Genomic DNA, 15,869 nt, shown 5'->3' on the forward strand with positions numbered 1-15,869 from the left:
GCTCTCCTACACTGATTTCATACATAGGGGTGTGGAGAGGACCTAGAATACAGAACATAATTCAATAGCATTTAAGTTGAAGTGAAGAAGGTCTCAGTTCATATCCTGCTTCAGATATTGACTTGTGTGACACTGGACAAGTCACTTAATTTCTGTTTCTCAGTTTCTGCATTTATAAAATGGGGATAATCACAGCACCTACTTCCCAGGGGTGCTGTGAGGACCAAATGAGGTAATATTTGTGGAACTCTTTGCATACCTTAAGGTGGTATGTAAATACCAGTTATTATAATTATTCATTTTATTTTTATTTCCCTATACTTTTTTCTTTCTCTAACACATACTTACACTCATATAGAATCCCTCCTGGGCTTCTGATCTCACTTTTTACACACACACAATGATTCCAATTTCATGATGTTCCAAACTCATGCTCTCCTCCATAAATACTCATTTCTCCAATTCCACCACCCAGACTCTGTAGACTGACAGAGAAAGGAGTCTGCCGGGGTGGGAGAGGAAGGACTGCTAGGGGCATAGGTACAGATGTAGGCATATATCAAACTTAATGGAAAAATGACTTTAAATATGTCCACTCCTTAATGGAGTTTGGAAAAAATTTTGAACCAGGAGTTACAAAAGTTTCCATACACAAAAGTGAGTTTATGCTCTCTGCTACCCCCTAGTGGCTTCTTGCCAAATCACTTCATGTGTACCACAGGTTAACCTCCTGTTCCTAGACTCAGATACGCAGCTCCCCTTGCACACGGTAGCCTCCATAAGTGTGTATGATCAATGACTGGGATCTCCTAAACAGATGAGAAAATATGGTTTGCTTTTGTTTGTCATATCTTCTTCAAGGTGAGTGTCTCTAGGGACTTTAATGGGATCAACATTGATTCTGCTTACCTGTGTTCAATCTTCAAATGAATATTAAAATCTTAAAAACAATTTCTGCTTTCTGGGGACATGAAGCCTGTTGGTGGACAGTATCTCTCATGCAATGCAAAGCCTGGATAAGGACTCTTTAAAGAGAAGCAATGAGGCAAATGTGAACACCCCAAGCCCTTTAAATAGCACTTCTGGTGAGGCTCGATGAGGCAGCAGATTCTCAGGCTACTCTGAGGTTCTGCCTTCAGCTGCCTCATCCATTCTTGATCTGGTTTCCTTCTTGCTCATTGTCCAGTCTCCTAGTGTACCCTAAAGAGGAAGGCAGTCCCAAGCGAGATAGATGCTAACCTCAGTCAGTTTCCAGTAGATATCAAGGGATTCTTTGCTTGCCTTGGGGTTTGAGGCACATAGTCTTTTCTCTGCGTTTTGTCCCCTCATGAAGAAACTCAGACCCATTTCAATCTGTACGAATTCTCCCTATCCTTTAAAGACCAACTCAAAACCTTCCTCTGTGAGACTTTTTCTGATCCCCACCATATATCCTACCTCCTCCCAATGTCCCCAGAGATCTCTCCCTGCCTCTTCTCCTACAATGTTCATTGTCAATAACCCTCTCACAAGGGGCCCTTTTGGTGTCTTAAGTAATTATCACAGCATACTGCTGGAAAGGACTTTAGAGACCATGTAGTCCAATCCCTTCATTTGTTATATTTTTTGTTATGTTTTTTGTTACATTTTTTCTATTTGATATCTTATTAAAATTTAACTGTGAACATAAGTACTACTAAGCTTGATTAGTGACTATTCACATTTAAATTAACTTGTTTCAGTACAAAGTGTGGTAATAGTTTTTCAGTCATCCCCTTCAAATTTCCATCAGGATTTTTGTCCATTCATTCTCATTTTGCTTTTTCTCTTTTATGGTTGTAGTCATTGTTCATTTCATTCTTCTGTCACTTTTTTCTTTTTAAAAACATTTTAATATTTTTCCTTGTTTTTATAGAATCTGCCTTTCCCCATTTATCCACCCAAAGAACCATCCCTTATAGGAAAGAATACAAATGACAGGGAGAAAAAGTTGCCTCAAGCTCACCTAACCATCAACCAAGTTCAACGTTGAATGAAATTTTCTAAATCCATAGTTCACTTCCTCTACAAAGAAGGGAGAAAGGTACATTCTCACCTCTCTTCTTTGTAGCCATTAACTTCGTATTATTCTGTTCCAACTTTGATAGCCAGGCATTGACTTTTCCCCAATTTTTTCTATTACAAAAAAAGTTGTTATGAATATATTAGTATATAAGGTAACTTCCTTTCTGTCCTTGACCTCCTTGGTATGCCTAGCAGTAGAATATCTGGGTCAAAGGGTTAGGAACTCATAACTTTCTAACATAGAATGTTAAATATGGGAAGAAATCTAGAACATAGAACATTAAAACACCAGAATAAGAAGTATCTTTAAAATACAGAGCATAGAATGTCAGAGCTGGAAGGAACTAAACAACAACTGATATTTACAGAACATGTTGAAGTTTGTCAAGAGCTTTCCCCACTTTATCTCATTTGAACCTCTCAATAACCTCATGAAGCACATGCTGCAGATATTAGGCACGTCATTTTACAAGTGAGGAAATAAAAATTTGGGAAAAAAATAAGTCTTGTTTGTATTTGCATGGCTTTTATATGTCAGAGGAAGGATTCAAACCAGATCTTTCTGATTCCAGGTCCAATACAATCAATTATATCATGCCACCTTGTCAAAAAAAATAGAATATCAACACTAGAGATCCTTTTTTTTTTCAGATGAGGAAACTGAGAACCAGATGGATTAAGTCCTAAGGTCCCTTCCAGTTTCTAAGAATGCTGACTTTCAGACTTTCTCAACCTGAGAAGATAGAAATGTTTGCTGTATGGTATATGGCAAAGTGGAAATGCCTTTTATATTCCTGAAAATGGAGAAAAAAATGCTTTACAGTACTTAGGTATTTGAGGAGTGAGTTTTCCTGTCCTTTCTCCTTTTTACTGTCCCCACACTCCCTACAAACTTACACACACACACACACACACACACACACACACACACACACACACACACACACCCCACATCGTTGTGATATTACCCAAATGTTGTTAACTATCTGTCCAAAGACCAGCTAAGAAAATGATATTTTTAAAATTTAGAACATTTTCTGGGAAGAGAGGTCAGAACAGGAGTTCTTAAACTTTTTTGTACCATTGACCCCACTGGCAGTCAGGTGAAGTCTATGGACCACTTCTTGGAATGTTTGTAAATACACAAAATTACATGGATGAGATTACAACGGAAATCAATTATATTTAAATAGAGTTCAATACGTGTTGTCTCAATGAAGGCCAAACTAAAGGCACCCAGTAAACCCTGGGTCAGTGATGTAAACCCTCTCTGGGCTTCTACAATTCAAATGGTTGACTTAAAGGGTATCCGTAAGGTATCATTTCAGGTTTAACATTCTATGTTTTAAAGTCTCTCCTAAATCAGATGTTTTAAATCTTGTATAAGAGGGTAACTTCTAGTTCTTTCTGATATAAGGTGTCAGGAAGATTTCTTGACTTCCAGTTCTAACCATCTTCATTCTGTGTTCTGAGTTCCCTTTCATCCCCAAAGATCAGGGGAAGCTAAGTTCAGTGGATAGAATCCTGGAGTCAGGAGGACCTGGGTTCAAATCAGGCCTCAAACACAACACTTCCTAATTATGTGACCCTGGGTAAGTCACTTAACCACTATTGCCTTCTCCCTCCCCCAAAAAAGGTCTAAGGTCTGTGTAATTAGACCTGTGACAGTTAATGGTCTACTTTCTACACTGCCTTTCAATTCTCTCTTTTTAGTGTACCCAAGGTCACTATTAGCTCTGAAATTCTACTGTTTTTCCTAAGTTCCTGTATAATTCTAATATTTTATTCAATGTTCAATATAATGTTTCCTTTCATTTCTAACTTTATAATTCAAACTCTTGGCTTTGCCTATTTGTCTGTAATCTAAACAATCATAAATCCTTTTTGAGAAACTCTTTTCCGCAGTTCTTAGTATTCCACTTCAGTCAGGAAATAAATCAAGGCAATTTTTGGGTGGTGTATCTAAGTTATTAGCATGGTGGTCACATGGAGATTATACTAAAGATGAAAAGTGGTCTGTTTGGTGAGGGCAGAGACAAAGACATTGGACAGTCAATTTTTTAATCCCTAATTTCTGCAATTTCTTCTATAAAATCACTAGACCAGTCTAAGAAGCGGACACATTATTCACACTACTCACACTTTGGATTGTGTGTGAATCAGCTGAAAAACAGGTTTGTAAACTTGATGCTGGTAGGAAAGTGAAAAGTAAATTCAAAAGAAAATGTCACTAACTAACTACAAGGAAGCCAATTTCCCATTTGGACAAGTCTGACTGAACTTCATTACTCTTCTATAGACAGGGTATGCCCTGTATAGTGGCAAAGCATTGAACAGAATTGCTCATGCAATTCTTGTGAGCAAAAGGACTGTGTGCCTAAATGGGAACATAATCAGATGGCCTTTGAAACAGTTTCAATCTCTGATTAATCAATGTATATCATTCTGATAGAACATCTCCAGTGGGAGCTCATTGGCCTTGCTCCATGGGAAAGACCAAGCTTTGGGAGGCAGCTAGGTGGTACAGTGGATAAAGCAACTGACAGAATCAGGGAGAATTAAGTTCAAATATTGCCTCAGATAACTTACTGGTTGTTAGACCATGGACAGCTTCTCATCCTCTCAACCTTAATTTCCCCATTTGTATAAAGGGGATGATGATAACATCTATATTGCTGGGTTCTTAGGAGTATGAATGAGACAATATGTGCTTTCCATAACTATAAATGTTACCTACTATTGGACCTATATGTTCAAATGTTTTTATCGATGGCTCTTTTTCTGGTTCTTCCTCTATTTTCTTCATTCTTTTATATATGATTGCCACCACCCCACAATATCCTCTCCTTGACCTCCCCCCACTTTTCCTACCCACCTTTGTGTCTTGGTGATTCTGCAACCTCCAATGGCTTCCATTTTTAACCTTCATGCACATAACTCCCAGATTGATATGTCTACCCTAGGGGTCTAGTACCATGTTTAGAGATATTGCTGGATAATTGAATAATCTACTGATATCTCAAACCCATCAAGATCCCAAATAATTTCATTACCGTCCAAGCAATCTGTCTTCTTCTAACTTCTTCACATCTGTTTCTGATATGCCTATTCTCCAAGTTACCCAGCTTGAAATCTGAAAGTCATCCCAGCACTGTCTTTTTCCTTACTATATCCATTACTATATCCATTCAATCTCCAAGTCCTATCAATTTGACCTCAGGTTACCTCTTGCATCTGAATCCCTGCCCATCTCTTGGCCACGATGCCCTCCCTCTGACAATCAGCCTTGCTTTACTGAAACCACGAATGTAAGCTCCTCCTCTAGGTCCCTCAGCTTTGACTGGTAAACTTTTACCTTACTTTGTTGTCACAACATGATGCCAGCACTCCCATTTTCCAGCTTTACTTTATGTATGGTCTTTCCCCATTAGAATCTAGGCTCATTAAGGGCAAAGACTATCTTGCTTGCTTGAATTTAATTCCTAGTGGTTTGCAGACTTCCAGAAGCAGTGTAAGGAAAAAAATTATCTATCTATCAATCATCTATCTCACTGACTCACCAGCCTGGAGGTGCTTAGTCTTTACAGGGACCAAACCTCATCCTGGGATTTTTCTTTTGATCTTCTCAAATTGTCCCAGGAGGACCCCTGTTGTGCCCCTATTCTCATTTATTTTTACCTGCACTTTGTTCACCCTAAGGGGCTATTTTATCTCTTTTGTGGGGGAAAATTTTGAGAGTTTGGAATTTTCTGAACTACTCTTCCATCTACCCAGAATCCTCTCCCCTGAATGACTATTTTCAATTATTATTGTAGGAGGCAGTCTACTGAGGAAGGAATGAGCAAGATATGCTAAGCCCAGACCCAAACTCAGATCTTCTAATTACTATTCTCTACTGTTCCAGCATTTTAAGAATCCACTCTGAGATCTATGTTATGTACAGCCATACCTTCTTTTACTGCACTTCATTGTATTGCTCTTTGCAGATAATGTGTTTTGTTTTGTTTTGTTTTACAGATTGTAGGTTTGTGGCAACCCTGCATCAAACAAGTCTGTCAGCACCATTTTTCTCTTTTTGTAATGCTTATTTATTTATTTTTAGTTTTCAACATTCATTTCCACAAAATTTTGAGTTCCAAATTTTCTCCCATTTCTCCCCCCTTGCCACCCCAAAATACTGTGCATTCTGATTACCCCTTCCCCAATCTGCCCTCCCTTCCATCACATTTCTCCCTTCCTTTATCCCGATCTTGTCTCTTTTCTTGTAGGGCAAGATAGTTTTCTATACCCCATCATCTGTATTTCTTATTTCCCAGTTACATGCAAAAACAATTCTCAACATTTGTTCCTAAAAGGAACTTCTCTTCCTTCCTCCCTCCCCACCCATCCCCACTGAAAAGGCAAGTAATTCAATATAGGCTATATATGTGTGGTTTTGCAAAAGACTTCCATAACAGTCATGTTGTGTAAGACTAACTATATTTACCTCCATCCTATCCTGCCCCTCATTTATTCTATTCTCTCTTTTGACCTTGTCCCTCCCCAAAAGTGTGCACTTCTAATTACTCCCTCCTCCCATTTGCCCTCCATTCTATCATCCCCCCATCCCACTTATCGCCTTCTCCCCTACTTTCCTGTAATGTAAGATAGATTTTTATACCAAACTGAGTGTGCATGTTATTCCCTCCTTAAGCCAAATATGATGAGAGTAAGCTTCACTTTTCCCTCTCACTTCCCCTCTTTTCCCCTTCATTTAAAAAGCTTTTACTTTCCTCTTTTATAAGAGATAATTTGCTCTACTCCATTTCTCTCTTTCTCCTCTCAATATATTCCTCTCTCACCCCTTAATTTTATTTTTTACATATCATCCCATGCTATTCAACTCACCCTGTGCTCTCTCTCTATATGTGTGTGTGTGTGTGTGTGTGTGTGTGTGTGTGTGTGTGTAATCCCTCCAACCACCCAAGTACTGAGAAAAGTCTCAAGAGTTACAAATATTGTCTTTCCATATAGGAATGTAAACAGTTCAACTTTAGCAAGTCCCTTATGATTTCTCTTTCTTGTTTACCTTTTCATGTTTCTCCTGATTCTTGTGTTTGAAAGTTAAATTTTCCATTCAGCTCTGGTCTTTTCATCAAAAATGCTTGAAAGTCCTCTATTTCATTGAATGACCATTTTTTGCCCTGAAGTATTATACTCAGTTTTGCTGGGTAGGTGATTCTTGGTTTTAATCTCAGTTCCTTTGACTTCTGGAATATCCTATTCCATGCCCTTCGATCTCTTATTGTAGAAGTTGTTAGATCTTTTGTTATCCTGATTGTATTTCTACAATACTCAAATTGTTTCTTTCTACCTTCTTGTAATATTTTCTCCTTGACCTGGGAACTCTGGAATTTGGCTACAATATTCCTAGGAGTTTCTCTTTTTGGATATCTTTCAGGTGGTGATCAGTGGATTATTTTAATATTTATTTTACCCTGTGGTTCTAGAATATTAGGGCAGTTTTTCTGGATATTTTCATGAAAGATGATGTCTAGGCTCTTTTTTTGATCATGGCTTTCAGGTAGTGCTATAATTTTTAAATAGTCTCTCCTGGATCTATTTTCCAGGTCAGTTATTTTTCCAATGAGATATTTCACATTATCTTCTATTTTTTCATTCTTTTGGATTTGTTTTGTAATTTCTTGGTTTCTCATAAAGTCATTAGCTTCCATCTTCTCCATTCTAATTTTTAAAGAAGGATTTTCTTCAGTGAGCTTTTGAACCTCCTTTTGCATTTGGTTCTGATTTTTAAAACATTCTTCTCCCTCATTGGCTTTTTGGACCTCTTTTTCCAATCGAGTTAGCCTATTTTTAAAGGTGTTGTTTTATTCAATATTTTTTTGGGTCCCCTTTAACAAGCTGTTGACTTGCTTTTCATGATTTTCTTGCATCACTCTCATTTTTCTTTTCAATTTTTCCTCCCCCTCTCTTACTTGATTTCCAAAATCTTTTTTGAGCTCTTCTATGGCCTGAGACCATTGCATATTTATTTTGGAGGCTTTGGATGCAAAAGTCTTGACTTTTATGTCTTCCTCTGATGGTAATCATTGTTCTTCCTCATCTGAAAGGGTGGAGGAAAATACCTTTTCACCAAGAAAGTAGCCTTCTGTAGTCTTATTTTTCCCCTTTTTTGGGCATTTTCCCAGCTGGTTACTTGACTTTTGAGTCCTTTGTCTAGAGGAGGGTATACTCTGGGGACCTGTAAGTTCTCAGTTCCTCCAAGGTGGCACAATCAAGGGAGAGGAGTTTACTCCTCTCCTGGCCTATTCTCTGATCTGGGAGCTACTCCTGGCTTTTCTGCCCAGGATCTTGAAAGCTGTCTTTGATGTTTGTGGGTTGAGGGATCTGGGAACCACAGCTGCTGTTGGGGATTCCACCCCTGAGTCCTGCTCTGGTTCTGTTCCTGCCAGTGCCACATGGCCAAATCTGGGCTATGCTCTGCTCAGAGACTGGTTCAATAGAGCTTTTCTGCCCAGAATCTGCAAGCAGAGTTCCCTCTCCACAACTGCCTCCAGCTCCACCATACCAGGAAGCTCCTCCTCACCCCAGGACCACCACTCAGGGCTGAGATCCAGATCAGTTGCTTGATTCCCCCAGGAACTTTATGTGGAGGACTCCTCAAATGGATGCTGTGCCACAGTGACTGCTGCTGCCCTGGGGTCACTGGGACCAGACCTCATTTCCTTCTCACCCAGGTGAAAGGACTTTCTCACTGACCTTTGAAGATGTCTTTGGCATTTGTGGGTTGAATAATCTAGGAACCTCAGCTGCTGCTGGGGATTCCACCTCTTAGGTCTGCTCATGCTGTACAGCCAAGGCTGGGCTGTGATCCAAGGGCTGCACTCATCTACAAGCCTGGTGCGATTCCTATTCAGCTTCCAGGCTGTCTTGGGCTGGAAATCTCTTTCACTCTGTCATTTTGTGGTTTCTGCTGCTCTAGAATTTGTTTAGGGTCATTTTTTACAGGCATTTTATGGGCTACGAGGGGGAACAGCTAGAATACATGAGTCTTTCTACTCCACCATCTTGACTCTACCCCTCAGCACCAGTCTTCCAATAGCATGCACTCACATTGTGTCTCTGTGTCACATTTTGATAATTCTTGCAATATTTGAAATTTTCATTATTGTTATTATTACTATATCTGTTATGGGGATCTGTGATCAGGGATCTTTGACATTACTAACATAATTAGTTTAGGTCATGAACCATGCCCACATGCAAGAGCAAACTTAATCGATAAATATTATGTGTGTTCTGACTGTTCCACCAACCAGCTATTCTCCTGTCTCTTGCCCTCTCCTCTGGCCTCCCTCTTCCCTGAGACACAACAGTATCTAAATTAGACCAGTTAACAGCTTTGCAATGGTCTCTGAGTGTTCAAGTGAAAGGAAGAGTCAATCAATGCAACAAACTTCATTTTTGTCTTTAAAAATTGCTGGTCACCCCAACCCTTTGGCAACTACCACCCTGATCAGTCAACAGTCATCAACAGCAAGCAGAAAGATTATGACTTACCAGAGACTTAGATGATGGTTACCTTTTTTATTTTTAGCAATACCTATTTTTAAATTAAGACATGTAATTGCTGTTTAGACTGTATACTATTGCATATTTAATAAACTTTAGTATAGTATAAACGTAACTTGTATATGCTCTGGGAGTCCAAAGAACTTATGTGACTCATTTTGTTGCAATATTTGCTTTATGGCACTGGTCTGGAACTGAACCTGCAACATCTCCAAGGTATGCCTGTATGCTTCTGGTTGCAATAGAATCTTGTTTGCATTCTCAATCCTGATCAAGAACCAGATAAACAGAAATCAAACTTTCAACATTTGAGAAGTTCTGAAAATATCAAGTTCAAAATGGGCAGCAATTCATGAACTCCTTCCTATAATTTCATCCTTTCCACCTCATCCCCTTCCCTTTTCTATCCTTCACCAGATCACTCTCACTTGGCTGGGATCCTGAAAGAATGCCTTGTTTGTAAGATTTCAATGAGGTGTGTGAAAACCCCCTGACAGCTCCCAAGGAATCCACTAAGAAGGTCCAAGAGAGAACAATAGAAGAGATACACATTCTTAGCCTGTGAATCTTCCCACCCTGTGGCTTCAGGGCTCAGGGTCTGTGGTCAGAATACCAGCACATCTGGACCACAGACCAAATTCCTTCCTTTTGGGCTGTCAGCTCTCACGCCATCTTGGACCTGGCAGAGAAGGCTGTTGGACAGTTCAGTGATTCATCCTCAAGGTTTGCCCTCACAGAAACCAAACTTAAATGGAAAACAATAGATCTAAAATAATAGATTAAAAAGAGAGAGCCAAAGGCTGAGAGCTGATATATCTGCCCAGTGATGGAGATAAATTGTCTCCCCTGCAGATGCTGACAATAAGGGAGAAAATTCTTAAGGGACATGGAAAGTGGAAGGATGAGAACTGGTTGTTTTAAATGGGGGTGAAACTATTACCACATCTAGAGGATTTGCCTTAAGAGGAACCACACTAAATTTTTTACCTTCCAATACTGACACCAAAACATGCCTTTATCCAAAGAAGCAAACAAAAAGATTCATTGTTAATAGGAATGAAAACTTAAATTTATTAAAAATTGCTCAAAAAACTTTCCTCATGAAATATTAAAGAAGCAGTTATTGTAAATATCCTGATCTTTTTACAGAGGTTCAGACAGTTGGATTCATTGTCAACTGTCATACACCTAGAAAGTAAACTTGAACTTAAGCCTTTTCACTACTTCTTTGATGGTGCTTTGAATGTCTCAGAATTTCAGAATTAGAAAGAATCTCAGAGGCTCTTCTAGGTTATTTCAGGTCTTCCTAATTCCAAGGATTTTTCTCTATCTACTGGGTCATCTACTTGGGTGATGCCTTATAGGAGAGGCAGGAGAGAGGATTTCTACTCTAGTATGTACCACCTAGTTGAACAATTGCTTGCTGGAGAGAGAGAAAGAGATGATTCCAGAGAGAAGCGGGAATCTCCTCTCCATCTTCTCCAACATTGGATCACCCAGCTAGATCTGGGTGATCTAGCCAGTGATTGGCCCAGTGGATAGAGCATAATCCTTGGAATCAGAAAGACCTGAGTTTAAATCTTTCCTTGCATACTAGTTATGTGACCCTAGGCAAGTCACTGAACTTTTGTGCCTTAGTTTTCTCTTCTGTAAAATGGGAATTGTAATAGCATCTGCTTCATAGGGTTGTTGTAAAACAACAATTTTGCTAACATACGTAAAGTGCTTTGTAAATCTTAAAACACTATATAAATGTTAGTCTTCATTCAATTATTTATCCATTCATTTATTTATTCATTTACTTATGCATTCATTCATTTATTTATTTAGCAATCTATCCATTTATTCATTATCTACCTATCCATCTATCTATCTATCCATCTTTTTTTTTTTAATTCTGGTTAAGGGAAACTCATTATTTTCTAACTTTCCACTTTGGGACAGTTGTTAATAATGGGAGGTTCTTCCTTGGATCAAACCAAAATTGGCCTTTCTGTAGTTCTTCTTTCCAAAGAAAACAAAGCCAAAATCTTTCTCACACAACAGTCTGTCAAATATTTAAATATAATGATTATAGTGATCTCTTCTTCTCCCTGCATTTACTCCTCCTGCCAAAGTCTTCTTTTCTCCAAACTATAACTCCATTAACCCCTTTATGATATGTTTTTCATTACATTCGTCAGCCAGGTCACTTCCTCTGGATACACTTCTGTCAATAAAATGTGCTTTCCATAATAAGGCTCCCAAATCTGAATTAAACACTCCAGACAAATGACAGCATGTTTTTCATTTCTCTCTTCCATGTTACATTGCTGACTATTGTTGTTCTTAAAGGCCACTGAAAACTTCACATCTTTTCCACATGAACACTTTCATCACATTTTCCTCCCTGGAAAGTACTACTAAATGGAAAGACTACTGACTGGATTTAGAGTGAGAGGACCTGGCCAAATTCTGGCTCTTTCATCTGTTACCAAAGTTACTTTGTGACCTTGGACAAGTCACTTCACTCTAAACCTCATTCTCTGAATTTCTAAAATCAGGGGGTTGGACTGGGTGATTGCCAAGGTCTTTCTTTCTTTGATATTTGTTGGTGTGAAGTTTACTTTTCTAATCCATGTGTGTAGGGCTTAATGTTTATCCCTCTTAAATTTCTTACTTTAGATTTGTCCCACTGTTCTGATCTATCAAGGTCTTTTTGGATCCTGACTTCAACTTCCAATTTACTAGCTTTTTCTTACTAACTTCTCATCATCTACACATTCATTTAGCTTGCTGTCAGTACCTTTTTCTACATCACTGACAAAAAAATGACATTTATTGACATTTCAATTTGTAATATAGTTATTTCTGTCCATGTTCTATGTCACCTACTAGATTATGAGCTCCATTGGAAGAGAGACCAATTATCTGTACAGATTTTCCTCTTTTTTGTCTTTTAACTTGTATTTTATATTTTACTCATCAAGTCTTTATTTTTTGTTCTTCATATCTCCTTAATCTCCCCCACACATAAAAGAAATGAAAAAAAAAAGAAAAAGAAAAAGTAAAGTACTTTTAACAAATATACATAGTAGGGCAAATCAAATTTCTGCACTGTGTATGTCCAAAAATGTATGCAACAATATGGATCTTGAGTTGATCTCTGTCAGGAAGTGCTCCATCATTAGTTCTCTGAAATTGTAGTTGCTCATGATATTGTCAGAGTCTTTCAGTCTTTCAAAGTTTTTGTCTTTAAAATGTTATTGTTATTGTACATGTTGATATCATAATTCTGCCCACTTCACCTTGCATCAGTTCATATAAGTCTTCCAGGGTTTCTCTGAAACCACCATTAGCTCATTTCTTACAGCAAAAGGGTATTTCATTATATTCATGTACTATAACTTGTCCATTGATTGATTGATTTGGGACGATGGATGGAGCACCCCCTCAGTTTCCAGTTCTTTGCCACTACAAACATATTAATATCATACTACTGCCACTACTGCCAAATATTTTTATATGAGATATTTTCTTCTTTTATGTCTTTGAAATATAGTCTTAGTAGCGTTATTTCTGGGTCAAAGGATAGGTATAGTTTAGTGGATTTTTTGTGCATAATTTCTAGAATGTTTGGATCAGTTCAGTAGACACACTCTACTAATTATTAATGTGTCTGTTTTCACGAAGCCCCTCCAACATTAGTTACTTCTCTTTGTATGATCCTTGGGGGACTTTTCTTTGTGTGCAATTATCTTTTTATATCTTTAAGTACCTAAGACTTTGTACATATTGCTTTGGGCTTCATATGTGTTACTTATTCAATAACTGTTGATTGAATTGAAAACTTAGAATTATTTAATTCAATTTTCTCATTTCACAAAGAAGGAAATTAAATATCCTGTGATTTTTGAAACCATGAATAGAAAAAGTATAAATTATTTTTGTGTTTCTAAGCTCTTGGTTCTAAGTTCTAACTGTCCATGTTCTAGGTTCTGCAATCTCTTACATCTCTTTTTATTATATGTGTGAAATCAATGTCACTTAAAAATCAATCTTTTTTTGGTGATGAACATAACAGAAAACAGCTCACCTTTATAGCTCTTAAAATAAGGTTTACCAAATCATTTCTTAACAATACCTTTATTTAATAGATATAACAGCTATGTTGATTTTAACCCTATGGAAGATATATGACTTGGCCAAGGTCATACAGGTTCTGAGTATAACAGATTCAACTTAAACCTTTAAACTTCAAGATACTGTCTCATTCCATTTACTATAATGTCCTTCTGGGAATAGTACTGTGAGGATTATCGTAGATTCCTATCTCAATAAGTACAGAATCAATCAGAAGTATGAACTAGATGTGAACAAAATATCCTTGTTGAAGCAATCAATAAATCAAAGGTATTTTAACAAGTTGCAAAAAGCTCTTTGATTGATTTGGAAAGAATGAAAGTCATTGGATGAAGTCAAATAATGTTACACATAAAGAGTATTTTGATTGACTGAAGAAACTCCGTCATATCCTGTCAATTTTATATAAAACAGCAGACCATTTCAAAGCCCAGGAGAGACTAATGGCAAGTTAAGAGAAAATCTCCTTTAAAAATGGTCCCACATTCACTAACTTTTCTCCCAGAGACTTGCTAATGGTCGGTCAGTGAGAAACTTGTGTTGCCCTCCTTCCTATTTCTTCTTAGTGCGAGGGATCCCTGCACACCTTTACATGCATGAATGCATCTCTATCCACGTTGGCCAGGCTGGTGTCCAGATTGGCAATGCCTGTTAGGAGCTGTACTGCCTGGAACATGGTATCCAACCTGATGGGCAGATGCCAAGTGATAAGACCATTGGGAGTGGAGATGACTCTTTCAGCACCTTCTTTAGTGAAACTGGAGCTGGCAAGCATGTTCCCCATGCTGTGTCTGTAGACCTGGAACCAACTGTTATTGATGAATTTCCAACTGGAACCTACTGCCAGCCCTTCCATCCTGAGTAGCTGATCACTGGCAAGGAAGATGCTGCCAATAACTATGCCCGTGGGCACTATATCATTGGCAAAGAAATAATTGACATTGTTCTGGACAGAATTTGGAAGCTTGCTGATCAGTGCACAGGTCTTCAAGACTTCTTGGTTTTTCACAGCTTTGGTGGTGGGACTGGCTCTGGTTTCACCTCTCTGCTGATGAAACATCTGTCCTTTGACTATGGCAAGAAATCCAAGCTGGAGTTCTCCATTTACCCAGTCCTTCAGGTTTCCACAGCTGTAGTGGAACCCTACAACTCCATTCTGACCACTCACACTACCCTGATTGTGCCTTCATGGTAGACAATGAGGCCATCTATGATATCTGTTGCAGAAACCTTGACATTGAACGCCTATACTAATCTGAATCGCCTCATTAGGCAAATTGTGTCCTCCGTCACTGTCTGTCTCTGATTTGATGGTGCCTTCAATGTTGATCTGACAGAATTCCAAACCAACCTGGTGCCCTATCCCCATATTCATTTCCCTCTGTCCACATATGCCCCAGTCATCTCTGCTGAGAAAGTCTACCGTGAGCAGCTGACTGTAGCAGAGATCACCAATGCTTGCTTTGAGCCTGCCAAATGGTAAAATGTGATCCTCGCAATGGTAAATACATGGCTTGTTGCCTGCTCTACCTTGGTGAAGTGGTTCCCAAAGATGTCAATGCTGCTATTGCCACTATCAAGACAAAGCATAGCATCCAGTTTGTGGATTGGTGCCCAACTGGCTTCAAGGTTGGCATCAATTACCAGCCTCCCACTATGGTTCCTGGTGGTGACCTGGCCAAGGTACAGCAGGCTGTGTGCATGTTAAGCAACACTACAGCTGTTGCTGAGGCCTGGGCTTACCTGGACCACAAATTTGATCTGATGTATGCCAAGCATGCCTTTGTCCATTGATATGTAGGGGAGGGCATGGAGGAAGGAGAGTTCTCTGAGGCACAGGAGGAAATGACTACCTTGGAGAAAGATTATGAGGAGGCTGGAGCAGATAGTGCTGATGGGGAAGAAGGTGAGGAATATTAAATTTGTATGTTATCTTTTTCTTTATACTAGGTCTTTTTTTCTGTTCTGTGAAAATGTCCTCTGTGATCATTAAATGTCAATAAAGGTATGATGCTTGCAAAAAAAAAAATGGTCGCACATGTGACTTAGCTCCTCTTAGCAATACAATGATCTAAGATGATTCCAAAGCACTCATAATGAGAAATGCCAACCACTTACAAAGAAATAAGTGA

The 15,869-nt window shown here is 38.6% G+C and overlaps 1 pseudogene; it reads left to right on the plus strand.

Moving 5' to 3' along the window:
* The first annotated feature begins 14,329 nt into the window (after positions 1 to 14,329).
* On the plus strand, positions 14,330 to 15,657 carry LOC140509676 (tubulin alpha-1C chain pseudogene; annotated as a pseudogene).
* Positions 15,658 to 15,869: the final 212 nt, after the last annotated feature.

Source organism: Notamacropus eugenii, chromosome 6, assembly GCF_028372415.1.
Source record: "Notamacropus eugenii isolate mMacEug1 chromosome 6, mMacEug1.pri_v2, whole genome shotgun sequence".
In the NCBI taxonomy this organism is placed as follows: domain Eukaryota; kingdom Metazoa; phylum Chordata; class Mammalia; order Diprotodontia; family Macropodidae; genus Notamacropus; species Notamacropus eugenii.